The sequence below is a fragment of the Narcine bancroftii genome, chromosome 1 (genome assembly GCF_036971445.1).
Source record: "Narcine bancroftii isolate sNarBan1 chromosome 1, sNarBan1.hap1, whole genome shotgun sequence".
Taxonomy (NCBI): domain Eukaryota; kingdom Metazoa; phylum Chordata; class Chondrichthyes; order Torpediniformes; family Narcinidae; genus Narcine; species Narcine bancroftii.
The window spans coordinates 299,998,003-300,014,624 of NC_091469.1; positions in this window are offsets into that span (position 1 = coordinate 299,998,003).

Here is a 16,622-nt window from a genome sequence, read left to right on the forward strand (position 1 = left end):
TCACATGTAGGTCGACCAGTCCAGAATGATCTGGTCTGGTTAGGAGCAATCCTTTAAAACCTGCCAGTAGGCGTGGCTATGCTCTCAGCCAATCACAATCATCCTACACTACAATCTATACATGTACTCATTAGTGATAGAATATGTATTATCACAGTATTATTGTTATTTTTCAATATTTAATGTTTCAAAAATATTGATCATTTTCCGCCTCATTGATTTAAATGGAAAGGTCTTTGAAAATTTCTGATTGGGTCATTCTTATTTATGTTCCTAAGCTACATTTTTTCCCCATTTCTTCATTGGCCATATTTTAAAAAGGTGATGCATTCAAATTGATGAATTTTTGTCATAACTGCAAAGGTTTCCAAATTCGGGCAGTGCACAATATACAACTGGACCTCCCAATTCTGGAACATATCAATTAGTGAATTGATATAAATCTTCTGATTTTCAGAAGAGCTACTTGTTCTATTTTAGAGACTGGGAATTGTTAATAAATGTTGACTTTTATTGTGGTTGATCTCCAAAATCCATTTATTACCTTTGACTTGAAAGTCATCATCTTCCAGGAAATGGGAAATGCACAAGGATCATGAGGTTTTTTTTCTATCTGCCATGGGTTGTTTATTTTTGCAGTGTGGCCAAGGAGAGGAAAGGATGGTCAATTATGGGGGAAGATGGGCTGTACTGATGCAGTAGGAATGGAAGTTGGGTTTAGAAGTACCATGTAGTCTCAAATGAGTCCATCATGGTCAGTCCAAGTTGAATAAGGTTGCCGAGGTCCAAATCTACTAGGCCTCCGTTTATTTTGAACACAGCAAGTACTACACCCTGTGTCACACGATCATAAGTTTTGCACAATAACATTCTTGACTATTTTGCAAGGAAATAGCCTGCAGATCCCACCAGTCACAGTTTGCTATGTCACACTATTTCAACTGCAGTTGATACAACTAACTACCTGTTGCACTATTCACCATGATCTTTGCTTTGCATTCTCCCTTAATCCCTTTAATAGTAAAGACCCTGTTCTTTTGTATATTCTATAAAAGGCCTGCTGAGTTTTTCATCATTGTGTTTTGACTTCATCCATGGTGTCTGCATAGTTTCATGCTGTACTCTTCAATATGTTTGAGTTGTCCTCCACTGCCTTCTATTGGAGAAAATTCCACAGGTTCAGGTGAAGAAGTTTGTCCTGACCACAGCTCTAACTGGAATATGCTATATCCTGAGCCTTTGGCCCTTGTCTCATGATCATTCTCCTTGGATTTGGTTTATCTTGTACTATTAGAATTTTATGTATTTTTGAGATCTTGTCAAGGTTCAGATACAAGAAAGATTTCTTGACTAAATGTGGCTTGCTGTTAAGAACCTTTCTCTGCCTTGTTTTAATTTTTCCATAAGCTTCCCCTGCTGCCCAAACTCCCTGCTCATTATCATAGCCATATTATGTTCCCAAGGGAATGTTTAATATTTCACCTCTAAGTAGACTCTACAGAGATCCTTTAAGCGTCTCCCACAGCACACAGTTTGCATGATTTGATACAACTATAGTATGTAGAAAATGCATATGAATTCATAGTAATACCCCAAAGAAATTATCAAGCGGTTAATCTGGAAGTTGATGACCACTTTGAGATGAGACTGGGTGGGAGTTCTTTTCACTTCTGAAAATGTTGAGTCATACAAGGTTAAAAATGGTGTTGACTAGATGGCAGCACAAGTGTGAAATTAACATTGCATGCTGATTGAAGTAATGATCCATCTGGTATGCAAAGATTTAGCAGGTGTGCATCATCTGCCAACACCCTCACTAAAATTACGATCACAATACTTTCCCAGAGATGTGCAGATTGTGGAATTGGAGTGCTAAAGATATGCTGTGCCCAAAAACTCTTGCGCAATTTCTTTTTTCCTGGTGGCAGTATTTAAACGGAGTTGTGTTCAGGTTCAGGTTGGTGGAAATCATGGAGTCAACTAGAAATGATGGAGATTAGACTCATCCCCAGAAACAAAGTTCCAGACCACAGTCTTGTTCAGCCTGTTTAGTGGAGAAAATGAAAACACTGGTTTATAATTCTCACACAAGACAATAACACAGAGAAAAAGACTTTTCAATGTTCTATTCTGTTTGAATCTGAAAATTTATTCTAGGCATTAAATGACAAAGCATTATTCTATTCGGGCATTAGATTTTAATTCTGACTGTCAAAAATATCCCAAATAACCTACAACCCTGTACATTTTGAAGAGTGGGGGAAAAACCCACGCAGACATGGGGAGAGCGTACAAACTCCTTACAGACAGCACCGACATTGAAACCAGCTGGGGCTGTAATGGTGTTGCACTAACCATAATGCCTACTGTGCCTTCAGTCCAATGAAATTGTTTCAAATGCATACACGATTCATTTAGAATCAAAGCAGAACTCCATAGCCTGCTACCCATCATTTGTAGCTGGAAAATTGACAGTACCTCTACTTCAGATTTATTCTATTGAGGCGTTAGAAATGCATTTGGGGTTATTTTAATAATGTTCATTACTTCAATCTTAAATTTATGTAACTCAGAGTTTAAAATATTTGAAAATGAACATTGCATGATTCGTGTTTTTTCTACTTGTTGATGTTGAAGAATATTATCCTCTCCAGTCTTCACAAGCTTGCATTTAGATTAAGATAAAAATGTTTTTGATTTTTTTTTCAGTCGATCAGTAAACAATGGACACTCTTATGCAGCCACTTGTCATAAACTGCTGTAACCAACAATTTCATTTAATTTATAGTATGCTGAGTTATATTTTACTATAATTGTGTCATAATTTATATGGGTAGTTCTGTTTGAAGCTGAACAGACCAAGCTTTGCATCTTGATTTTAGATTTCAGATTTATTGTCTGAGTTAGCATAGTGGTTACACAGTGCCAACGATCGGGTCCGGGCTTCGAATTCAACAGTGTCTGTAAGGAGTTTGCTTTCCTTATGTCTGCATGAGTTTTCCTCAAGGGCTCAAGATTCCTCCAACCATTCAAAAACATACCAGTGATATGCTGTAACTGGGCGCACAGGCTTGTGTGCCTAAATTTAATGACCTCACATACAACCCTGAGATTCTTTTTCCTGCAGGCGAGGCAGAATGACCCTTAATGGTAGTGCAAAAAAAAAAAAACTGTACAGTGTATACATGTAAACAAATAAATGTATATAAACTGTGCAATACAGAGAGGAAAAAACAAAGTGCAAAAGTAAGAGTCCTTAATGAGTGTGAGTTTATTGTTGAGTTTGATGGTAGAGGGGTAGCAGCTGTTCCTTATCCTGGTGGTGTGTGTCCTGTGGCACTTGTACCTTTTTCCTGATGGCAGCAGTGAGAACAGAGTATGTGCTGGGTGGTGTGAATCCTTGATGATTGCTGCCATCAGAGAGCAGCAGTATTCTCTGTACATGTTCTCGATCGTTGGGAGGGTTTTTCCTGTATCCTGGACTGTGGCCACTACCTTTTGCAGGGCTTTATGCTCAGGGTATTGGTGACCCCATACTAGAATGTGATGCAGCTGGTCAGCACACTATCCACCACACATCTGTAGAAATTTGCTAGGGTTTCTGATGTCGTATTAAACCTCCGCAAACTCCTGAGGAAGCAAGGGTGCTGACGTGCTTTCTTCACGATGACATTAGTGCTTTGGGGATTGAATTAGATATTTAGTATAGTGTTTTCCTTTTTTAATCATTTCAATGTAAAACTAGTCTCCATACTATTTGTATATGAGATTTGTTAATACTTTATTGTTGTGTACCTATGGAACATTTATTTGATAAATCCAATAAAAATAATGAAAAAAAAAATTTAATGGTACAACAATGTTCAATTTAAAGTTCTTTAACAGTTGAGGCAAAGCTCCATCCATTGGGTTGGTGCCAGAAGGAATGTTGGAGAGGGGCATTAGCATAATGGGGGGGAGGTGCTGTTAACATCTGCCCCTCCAATGCAGGTGATGGGAGTGCTGCTTTTATTGTGTCACTAGCATCTAGTGATGCTTGATGCATGCTAGTGATGTGGGATGGAGAGTCACTTGTGTGTGTCAAGCTGGACGTTAGTGACATTTGACCCATACTAGTGATGCCAAAGTGGGTGGGGGCAGGTCTGATGGCAGGCGATTGAGTATGGGGGGGGGGGGGCGGCACAGATCCTTGCTTGGGGGGCAATGCCTGTGGATGCCCCTTAGTGTTGATCCTGAATATCTATCCTATAAAGGGTGTTCAAACTGCTGCTTAATTAATTGGGACCTTCTTTAATGTCTTTAATGCCACCGGTCCCTTGCATTCCATAAGCTCAAAATGGTACCTGCTCAAAATTTTGTAGAAAAATGGTAATTATATTTTCATCGTGAAACAATAGGCTCGGCATATCTAAATGTATAAGATCACTGTGAGCTTGTCTATCCCGATCCTAACTTCACACCTTCCCTGCACCATCTGAGATTGGTCACAACCCACGGAGGGATTCCCAATTACTGCCCACACCTTATCTGCATTGAATAAAATAAAAACAAAACAATGCTGGAATTGTTCAGAAGGATGGTCAACGTTTTTATTGCATTGTAATACAATATTAATGAAAATTTGATTCTCCTTCAAGGCCTTGGGGAAACTATGAAATGTTTTCCATTTTTTAAAAAAATGGATGCACTGGAAATCTAACCAAAAAATTGCTGGAAAAGCTCAAGAGGTCAGACCGCATCTGTGGAAAGAAAAGCAGGAAGTCCTAGATCTGATGAAAGGATGCAGACCAAAACTTTTAACTTAAATTTCACAGATGTTGCCCGATCTGCTGAGTTTTTTTTGAGCATTTTCTGATATTTTAGTTCTGAACATCATAATCAGCAAGTGAGATGTAAACTTTCAAATGAAGATCATGTGAGTCGATTCTATTTAGGAAGGAAGAAAGACAATGTCTAGAATGATTGGGGGGGGGGTCAGTACTAAAAATTAAGAAAAAAGCTCGACAGCACATTGGCAGGGGTTTGGATTTGACAGAAATTGCACAATAAAGACTGTGCTCGCATCAAAACGCACATTAAAAAGAATGTTTCACTTTTGTTGTAACTTGTGGTTTATCCTTAAGTAACCTTTTGTAAGATTAGTCACTATCTTCTCTAGAGCTAATTAGACCAAAACCATAAAGGTAGGACTACAGCAATTCCCCAGAATATCAAACATGAATAAATTATTTTTTTTTTAAATACTGAAAAAAATGTCATGAGATTTTAATTAACATCATGACTTCCACCCACCAACAAATTGCAAATGTGCTGACATTGGAGAGGGTTCAGAGGAAGTTCACAAGGATGATTCCAGGAGTGAGATGTGTTTGACAGCTCTTGGCCTGTACTCGCAGGAATTTGGGAGAATTGGGGGGGTGGGGGTGATCACGGATCGTGGTGGGGGGGGGTGGGTGGGTTGAATGTTGAAAGGTGTGGACAGAGTAGATGTAGAGGGGATGTTTCCCATGGTTGGAGAGTCTAGGATAAGAGGGCACAACTTCAAGATTAAAGGGTGTCCGCTTAAAACAGAGATGTGTTGGAATTTCTTTAGCCAGAGGGTGGTAAATCTGCAGAATTTATTGTCACAGGCACTTGATTGGCAGAGATTGATAGGTTCTTGATTAGCCAAGGCATCAATGGTTACGGGGAGAAGACAGGGCAGTGGGGCTGAGTGGGAAAATGGATCAGCTCATTATTAAATGATGTGGCAGACTAGATTGGCTGAATGGCCTATATCTGCTCTATGTCTTATGGTATCTGATTATGATTCTGCTTAACACCACCTTCAGGAAAATGGAATTGTTTAACATCTCTTTTGGATGCTGTATTCCCTTAGCACGCCAATTCTGTAGTATAGATTTAATTGAATTGCAAGCATCGTGATGATCGTTACATCAGTATATTTTTTTCGATAGATTACAGAACCACATAGCATTAAAGAGAATAAATAGGATAGATGGATAGTTGATTTTGTGAGACTTATTTCTCTCCCTCTTTCATTCCACATTGACTTAATCCTTCTGAATATTTCCAGCATTGTTTTGTTTTTATTTCATATTTTTAACATTTGTTTTACATTTGCAGCTATGGCTTATAGCAATATTCAGGATTTAATAATTAGAGAAAATTATGAACTGAAACTTTATGTCGAACTTGCATTAATATGACAGCATTTATTTCTGTTACAGCTAAAATTCATATATTCAAGTCTATAATTGTCACTTAAAGAAAATGTTGATTCCTATTTTCTTCCTTCCCCACCCCATGAATACGATAATTACTACAGTATAACTTCAGGTTGAATGTTCTTCATGGGAGCATTGCCTGTGTGATCTATCTCTGTGGCTGAATAGATGCTAGTGTGCATATGCTATATGCATGTACTGAGACAACTGAATGCTCGGCAGGAATATTGATTGGCAGAGTTTGTTGGCTTTGTGGAGGAAAATATGCTTGAGGAAGTGTGTGGCAGATGTTGGAGAATGGAACATGTTCACTAACTCTAACCATACTCCAGAGGTCATTTTAAAAAAAAAAGCAGCATTTCATACAGGCTTGTGGGTCACCTCCTTCACCAATTTTTTTTTTCCAGAGCTATCTCGATGGCTTTTTGAGCTCTTGAGAAAGGAAGAACTCTAGTCCTGCCCACATTTTCAGCTAGGCTCAAATGTAATTCAGCTGGTCCTAAAACACATACAAAAGTAATCAGTCTTGGGGGGAAAAAGTAGTTTTGATCTGAAACATCAATAATTCCTCTCCTCTTTCCCCCTCCCCACCCCTTCACATGAAACTCACAATCGTTTTGTACATTCATGCAATTTTATAATGTCCAGAGATTTCTGTAGTAAGAAGCTCAAAGCCCAATAGAAGTTGATTTTTCCAGTGCAAGCACCTCTCATTTAAAAATGTGCATTCAAATCTCTTTTATCCATGTTGGAAATTTTAAAAATAAATATTGAATATTAATTTTTGAAAATTTTTAATTTTTTTTTGGTCTGAGAGAAATTGTGCATATTGTTCAGGATTTTTGCTCACCAGAAGATTATTGAAGTCATAGAGCATCAAAAGCATATAGAAGTCATGATCCATTAATCTACTGAAAGAAAACCTTGTGGATAATAACTATCCTAAGCATGTAATTTTATTTGCATTTGAAAAAGATTAAGTTCCACATTTATGATATGTTTTGTGTAATTATGACATTAGTCTCCTTTACAAATAACTGTAAAGTTATGAAGCAACATAAATGCAGGGTTGAATTTTGAATCTAACTCTAAACATAACATAACACTTTACAGCACGGAAACAGGCCATTAGGCCCTTCTAGTCCGCACCGAACCAAACACCCCTCTCTAGTCCCACCTCCCTGCACAATGCCCATAACCCTCCATCTTCTTCTCATCCATATATCTGTCCAACCTTTTCTTAGGTCAGAAATTCACTAAGTTTATGATTTGATTGTATTTCATTCTTCAACTAATCTTCTATTCAGGGAATTTAAGAAATTTTTAAAGTAACAGCCATAACAATTAATTTTCAATAAGACTTTGAGAGTGAGAGGACGTCAATTCTATCAGCAATTGTTATTCGCTGCTAAATGATCAAACTACTGGATTCCCCCATTCATTCAGTTTGCACATATCAAACCAGCATTGGCACATCCCAAAATCTCTGATAGCAAACATCCTGAACAAAGTAAATAGTCTCATCAACTGAAATCAGACCTTCAAGTGAGATTGTTTTGAAGATGTTTGTAGATTGTTGATGATGAAACTTAGTTTTGTAAAGTGCTAACAATAAACTACATTTTTATTGGCTTGTTTGTTTGCAATGTTATCACAATTTGCCTTAATATCAACCAGTTGTACTGACATTAGTAGAGATATTCTTAAAAAAAAGAGTTGTATTTTAATTTAGCACTACTACAGTTTGAGATCCACAATTTGCACATTCTCACCTTCCAAAATGTACGGGGGCTTGCAGGTGAATTGGGTGGCATGGGATCTCGGGTCTTTAAGGGCCTGTTTCCGTGCTCATGAAAACACAATACTGGAGAAACTCAGCAGGTCAAACAGTGTACTTTATATAACAAAGATAAAGATACAGAGCCAACATTTCAGGCTTAACCCTTCATCAAGGTGAGAATGCCTATAACCTTTTCAAAAGAAAATGCTCAAGTCCAAATTTTCAAAACAAAGTCAGAATTTGAAGGCTTTGTTGATTTGCTGAGAATATTTGTCATAAGTTGATTTTAATATAGTTTTCTGAGAGGGAAGATCTTGTTAAAAGTTCATATAAGAAAGAGGAAAGAGTAGGTCATATGCAACTACAACTGAAGTAATTGCTTGTATTCATCAGGTAGGAATACCAGCTAAAATTGACCTTGTAATCTTCGAGATTGATTCACTTCTCAGGAAAATCATCTTAAATCTTGCCCACATTCCCTCTAAATCATCACATCACCTGATTTCTTATTATCGAGATTGATTCTGAGCCTTGATTTTTGTCACAATTTATTTTAAAAATTGCATAAAATTAAATAGTTTTTTCCTGCATCCAACTCTTATGGGTGGCTATTTTCTTGATAAGTTAACTGGATGATCCTACGGACAAGACCGGAGGAGTTATTTCAATTACAGATATGAAATGTGATGCTGTTAATTTCCCATCCCCTCTTTCAAGTGAACTAATCTAATCTGATTTTTATTTATTTAAACCTGAATCCTGGTTTAAAACTTGGATATAGATTTCTGTTCTTTTCACTTGTGGGAGTGAGGAATTTAGAAACTAGACCACCCCAGCACTCTGGAATTTACCACTGAATCATTATAGTTTTTGTATGAAGCTGGCTACAATGTTCAAAGCATTTCAGCAGATGTTGCCCAGAATTATTCTCAAATTTAAATAGAGCATTGGCTCTGGTTTTTCTGTGGTGTATCAATCAAAACAGGAGTTGGGTCTTGGGATCAATGGAGAGAGAGCAGCAACCAGGTGTCAGTTTTGGCATTGGGCTTGCACCTAGGTCTTACTCGTGAATCAGATCAGTTAAGAAGAATAAAAATATGATTATGGTGTTGAAGGAGAAAATCTTGGGGGGGAGGAGGAGGAGAAGTGAGGTGAAATCAATGATAACTCGCCTCAAAATTCAGATTTATTGTCAGTACATACATGACATCACATGAAACCCTGAGATTCTTTTTCCTGCGGGTGAGGCAGAATTAACACTTTTTATCATGAAAATCAAGAAGATGCATATGCATGTAAACAAACTGCAATGCAGAGAGGGAAAAAAAATCAATCAAGTTCTTAAATGAGTCTCTGAATTTGTTGTTGAGGAGTCTGATGGTGGAGGGGTAGCAGCTATTCTTGAACGTGGTGGTACAAGTCTTGTGGCAGTGAGAACAGATGATGTGGATCCTTGATGATTGTTGCTGCTCTCCAACAGCAGCATTTCCTTTAGATGTTCTCAATGGTCGGAGATTTTACCTGTGATGTCCTGAGCTGTGTCCACTACCTCTTTCAGAGCTTTCTGTTCAGGGGTGTGATGTGATGATAGTGGAAGCTGCCAGAATGGGGTTTTCTACCCTAGGCTGACAATTTTCCGGGACTATCCTGTTTCCAAGATGTATCTTTCCATTTCTTTCTCAATGGCAACACTAGTAAAACATGATTATTCTGAAGAGTACTCTTTGCAGCATCTAAAGTGGAAATAATGTCAATAGCCCAAGCACAATTTGCCAAAGGAAGTGAGTAGTCAAATTTTCAAGAAGGCTAATTGATGTGGAAATTGTCACAATCACATTCTATTGTGGAAATAACTGATTTTCATATGTTTAGACCTGTTTTTTAAAAAGTAAAACCCCTGTTATCCAGAATTCGTGCAACTGGCAAAATAATCATGGAAAATAAATAGGTAAAAATTGGCGTGCTTCCCCCATTAGTTCACCAATCCTGTAACACACAATCTCAAGCAACCAGAAAAATTCACTTATCCAGCATCTAACAATCTCCATAAGTACCAGATACCATGGGTTTTACTGTATGACTTGTATGCAGCGGGCAAGTAACACCTTGAAGCGTTACTTGAAGTCTGATCCTGGTTACATTTAATGTACATTCAATGCACAGAAATGAGAGCCAGGAACCCTGACTGATCTTTTGAATTCCTTTCCCAAACCCCCACGCCTCCTCACACCAAATCCTAACTCCCCGCCAACAAAACCGCCACCCTCCCCCCCCCCACCCCCCAACCCCACCCTTCAGGAAGCTGAAATGTCTCTTTTAACATCCTGACATGGGCTATTAGTGCAGATTAAAGATTAAATTTGAGACTTTCCCTGGGGACAAGGGTCAGTAAGAGATTACCCACTTTAGTGAAAAAGATGTTTCTGATTGCAATCGCTCTAAAATATTAATCCACTGCATCCAGAGGAATGGCGTGAGGCAAGATTAATTTGAAGGGAATTGATTGCTATCTCCACAGCAGCCCACTGCAGATAAGCAGATAATTGTAATGACAGTAGTAGAATAGATCATTAAAAGGGCTGAAGTTTCCTGCTTATAGTATAAGCCTACAAATTGTTATTGTCTTGTCTGCCTCCCTCACCTTTGTACTACTCTAACTTGCTCTTAGAATAGCAGAGGATTTTTAGCAATATAAAGTTAATGCTGTAATGTGTAGCCACATGACTGTGGGTGTAAGACCATTAGATGCTTTGAGCTATTAATACCAGAATGTGCTGGAAGACTGTTGTTTAGTTAGGTGTTGTTTAGTTAGGTGTTGCATTTTTTTCCTTGCTCTTCAGCTCCAAAGTGCTAGACTTGCAAGTGGATAACTGTGCTGCAAGGTCAATAGACGTCTGGGAGCTTGGGGATAGAAGGGTCTCATTGACTGCATCATCAGCCAAAGAAATTTAAGGATTATTAAAGCTTTTGAAATTTGACACCTGAATTAGTAAGTTCCAAGCAGCCAATATGCTGGACAACGTTGTTTTTGACATTAGACAAGACTGCCTCCTTCCTGAGATCATGGTTCTTTTTAAATTTGGAACCAAAGGCAATTGTCTATGCGCAAAACTTAACTATTTTGTAACAATCCAAAGCTGTTTCTGGGGGAAATAGCTTAGTGATTGTTTGTTAGTTACTTACAAGTTAGAGAGCCCACATTCTCTGGGTGGGGAACTAACCCTGGCCAGCTGACATAACTTTAGGTTGACTTTCCTCCCAAAAAGAAATTTCAACAAATCAATTTGACAAATCAGTTCGACTTGCATCCTTGCTGGGCACTTTACGTGGCCTGGGCACTTTAAGTGGGATGTGCACCACAATTATCATGTAATTGCAAACTGCTTTTAAAAAGAAAGGCTATTGTAACAGAAATTTCACCATTACAGGATTGTCACTTTTTAAAAATCTTTATTTTATGAGTTTTGTGCAGTACCTATTAATGGTGTAAATGAATTAATTTCATGTCGTGTGGAGATTGACAGAGTTCCAGTTAATCTCACATTAGGTCAAAAAAAAAACAGCAATACAGTATTTCAGAGCATATTGCATTCTTGCTATGAACTGAAAAACATTTCACACAGTTGTAACAGCATATGTCTTTATTTGGAAGCAAGTTCTGGACCAATTATCCCACAACTTCAAATCACTCAGTGCATACTCAAAATGGTTAGATGCATTTTTTACATTAAAGTAAATGTCATCATGTCAGAGTGTTCTGCTGCAGGATGGCAAAGTGAATTAAAATCATTATATGTGAATCACTCATTTAAAATGCAACCACTTATTTAAAAAATACAATAGAAACCCAAATCGAGAATGTAGACCAACCATGACCAGCAGTAAAATTGGATCGTGACTAAGGCCTTATGGTTTTAGTTTTAAATTTGAAAACCTAAATCTATTCACAAAACCTAAATCTGGACCTAATTACCACAGTCTCATGTGTAAGCCTTCATAGACAGCAAGGAAACAATGATACATTCCTCACACTGTATTGCTAAGAAGAACATAAGCAGACAAAGCATTAGACCACCAGAGAATCAAACATTTATTCCTTCCTTCACTACCTGCACTGTAAGAATAGTGCTCTTTATCTCCAATCTCCTTGCTATTTTAAGATATTCCACTCTGAACCCACAACTTCAAAGTTCCCTGCACCCAAATTTCCAATATCCCTCCACCTAAACTTTGTGCAGCCTACCAATTCTGCTCCCCTTCTCATTTTTTTCCAACTTGGCTATATTACAATCCTTATTGCGCTTGATTTCCCTACACTGCATGCCGGTTGAAAGTTTTCCAGTAGAAAATCATTTTCCTTTGAAAATGAAAACCATCCTGCACCCAATTACAATCTCCCTCTCGGTTACTTCTTTGACTACTCCAGCATCCATTTCACAATGATGTGACAGGACAGGAGTTGCAAGATAGCTTGACACTTCTCCAGCTGGAAAACAAAAACTATTTTACTTGTTTGCAAGGAGAAAATTGTATTTTCTTCTTTAATTGGGTTGAATGGACATGCAAGGTGGGCGCTTTTACAGCCTTAACAGAATGCACTGACTCAGGACACAAACTAATAGGGCGAGAAATGGAAAGTGGGAATGAGGCAGTGACAAAAAGTCAGTTCCAAACTAAAAGGAGAGATGATAAACAGATGATTCTGCAAATCTGAAATAAAACAGAAAATGGGACTAGAGATCATCCGGACTAGAGATCATCCGGACTAGAGGGGCTTAGATGGCCTGTTTCTGAACTCTAATAGCTATGTGCTGAAAATACTCAGCAGGTCAGGCCATACCAATGAGAATGGAACAGTTAATGTTTCAGTTCTTCAACTGTATTTGATGCAATTTAGGAGAATGAGGGGGAATCTCGTTGAAACATTTTTGAATGTTGACAGGCATGGACAGAGTAGATGTAGGAAAGTTGTTCCCTATGGTGGGAGAGTCTAATGAATAACATTGACAATTATTTACATTTAACTGTATAAGCCAAATTGGCAGACAAAGGTGTACTTTTCCTTCCTTCATAGAAATCAGTGCTTCAGGGCACAATCCAGATGAGGCAGAAATAGAGAGGGGGAGTGAAGAGATAAGGCAGGGAAAGAAGGGACAAAATGTGGGTTAAGATGAGAGACAGAGGTGGTAGGTAATGGAATGAGTGGCCAGAGCAAGAGGTTGAGGCAGATATGCTTGTAACATTGAGGAAGGTACATGGCTAGGAAAGGTTTAGAGGGATATGTGCAGAGCAGGGTGGCTATTCCAAAAGGAGGAGACACACATGAGTACACACACTCTCACTCTCTGTTTACACTTGTTGTTTTTGTAATATGGTTTAAATTTAATTAACTTTTGAAACACATGTATATATGGCATGGACAAATTGGGCTGAGAGGCCTGTTTCTGCACTATAAACTCGGACAATGGGGAGCCAGGATAATGCACTTAATCAATAGTGGCTTCCAGCAGTTTTTAAAGAGTAATTAACTACCAATTAATTCTGAATTCAACTATTCCAGCACCAGGAATTAAATAAATTTGGGTCCTGTCTAGCTCCAACAACAGACATTAAAGTCTTTATTAATGTATTCAAATTCCCCCACATTAATATAAGACTTTCAATAACATTGTTTATAAATGAACCAAACTAGTACACTGACTATTGGATTTTGAAAGTCAAAACTTGTAAGTGTGGAAATTGGTTGTTCCATATTCTGATGAAAAATTATTATCTCTGTTTCCCTCTTCGCAGATGCTACCTGAACTACCAAGTATCTCTGCCATTCTATTTATGTTGACTTTCAGTTAGATGGCACCCATTTAGAAATTAAATGCTGAGGTATATATTAATGAATGGGATAATAGAATAGATAGCTTTCTGGGAAAATTTGCAGATGATGCCAAAAAAGGTGGTAGAGTTAGTGGTGCCAAGGACCAAGAGAGGTGCAGAGATGAGGAGAATGGGCAAAGAGGTGGAAGATGAAATACAATGTTGGGAAGTATACAGTCATACACTTTAATACAAGAAATAGATGGGCAGACTATTATTTAGACAGGCAGAAAATTCAAAATTTGGTGTGCAAAGGAACTTTGGAGTCCCTAATTGTTAACCTCCAGGTTGAATCAGCTGTGAAAAAAGTGAATGAAATATTGACATTCATTTCTAGAGAAATAGCAAAAAAGAGCAGGGATGTAATGATGAGACTCTATAGGGCACTGGTGAGACTTCACTTGGAGTATGTATAGAGTTCTGGATACTTCAATTGAGAAAAGATGTGCTAGCATTGGAGTGGGTTCAGAGATTTACTAGAATTATACCTGGAATAAAATGGTTGGCATATTAGGAACATTTATCAGCTTTTGGATTATACTCGTTGGAGTACAGAGGATTGTTGGTGGTGGTGGTGGTGGTTGTGGTGGGCGGGGTAGGTGGGAAGACCTCAGAGACATTTTGAATGCTGAAATGCCTGGACAGTGAAGATGTGACAAAGTTTACCCCTCCCCACCCCCCGGTAGGGTAGTCTAGGACAAGAGGACACACTTTCAGGATAAAAGGGCATGAATTTAAAACAGAAATGTGGAAAAATTTATGAATCTGTGGAACTTGTTGCCACAGGTGGCAGTGGAAGTGAGGTAATTGGGTGCATTTAAGACAGTAATTGACAAGTATTTGATTTGTCAGGGCCTTGAAGGTTACAGAGAGAAGGCCAGGGAGTGGGGCTGAGTGATAAGGATCAGCTTATGATTAAATGGCAGAGCACTCCTAAAGGGCCGATTGGCCTACTTCTGCTCTTGTATCTTGTGTTATTTTTCCCAAACTGCAACTGAAAGTGCAATTTCAAAAGTCCACAACTGTTCTTGTTGCAGAGTTATCTCCATTTATTAGCGATATGAACAAAACCAAAGTGATTGTTAAAGGAGTGACAGTCTCATTTTAAGTCAAAGGCCTGTTAACTATATATTATAGTTGTTCCCTATGGTGGGAGAGTCTAATGAATAACATTGACAATTATTTACATTTAACTGTATAAGCCAAATTGCCATCCAGACAGGAGTGAAGATTTTTTCAGATTTATTGTCGGATTACATACCTAACCTCACATACAACCCTGAGATTAATTTTTACTGTTGGCGAGGCAGAATTACCACTAATTGGTAGTGCAAAAAAACAGTGTACATATGCAAACAAAAAGAACTGTATTCAGATAATGAAAAATAAATACATTGTGCCATACAGAGAGAATAAAGTACAAAATTAAGTGTTCTTAAATGAGTCCTTGATTGAGTTTGTTGTTGAGGAGTCTAATGGTGGAGGGATAGCAGCTGTTCCTGATCCTCGTGGCACCTGTATCTATTTCCTGATGGGAGGAGTGAGAACAGAGTATGGGCAGTGTGGATCCTTAATGACTGCTGCTGTTCTTCGATGGCACCGTTGCCTGTCGGTGTTCTTGAGGGTGGTTATGATGGTAAAGTGCAACTCGATCGAATTACTGGCAAAATAATCAAGCAAGAAAACTTGGGGAAGCTTTTATGCTACTCTTGTTCACACCCTAGTAGCCAATTCAGGAATATTATCCACAAATTTACTGGGATAAATAGCTGATTCACCTTCTAACCTAGAGATTCGCAGTCAGAGGAAGAATTTTTTTTAGTGATTAGTTCCATGTCTCAGCAGAATCTTGACTTAATTCCATTTTTTCCAACTTCACAACTACTGAGGGAACTAATTTGTGTGAATAATAATCCCCAGCTGTGTCTGAAGCACTAATTAATAACCAAGACTTGCTTTGACTGACAGGTGAATGGAATCTGGACATTACCTGCAGATGCTTAAAGATTCCTAAAACAGCATGACTGACATTTGTTTCCCCTGCCCAATAACGATTCATCTGCCAGGAATTAGAAAGCTCATGTAAGGATTTTAAGCTAATGTGCTAGATGATTCTGTATTCAAATATTAATATAACTGGAGCTGATTTTCAATGTATAAATTCACATTTCATCATGTACAATGATGATGAAATTAATGCTTCTTTCCTCTCTCATGAGGACAAAGATGGTGGCCATTCACCCCATAGTCATTGCAAACTTGTAAAACAATGCCATTTCTCCAGATCCCTTCAACTTTTCATAGTTGTACAGAAACTAATCTTACAGCCCATATTGTCCCATTTGCTCACATTGAATCTGTGGCTTGCCTATTATCTGTTTAAAATGTCTCTGGAAAACAATGATTGTATCTTCGCTGGCAGCAAATTTCAGATCATGATTTTTTTTTAAAAACCTTCCCCTTTAATGCTCCATTAATAATCAGAAAAGACTGAAGTTGTGAAACTGATAAACCTTGACTAACTATAGCCTGGAACAGCAGTTAATGTCATTGACTGATCAAGCAGAGTGGAATGGGGAGCGAGCAAAGGGCTATGGATAGGATTGGTCTAAGGAGGCGTGTCCGGCCAGCAGCAGCCAATCATAGCTTAAATGGTTTACCACACCCTCAAATACCCCTTTATAACTTTCTCTTCTCATCTTCAAACTTCTGCCCTCTTGCTTCGGGGGTTGTGTTTGTGGAAA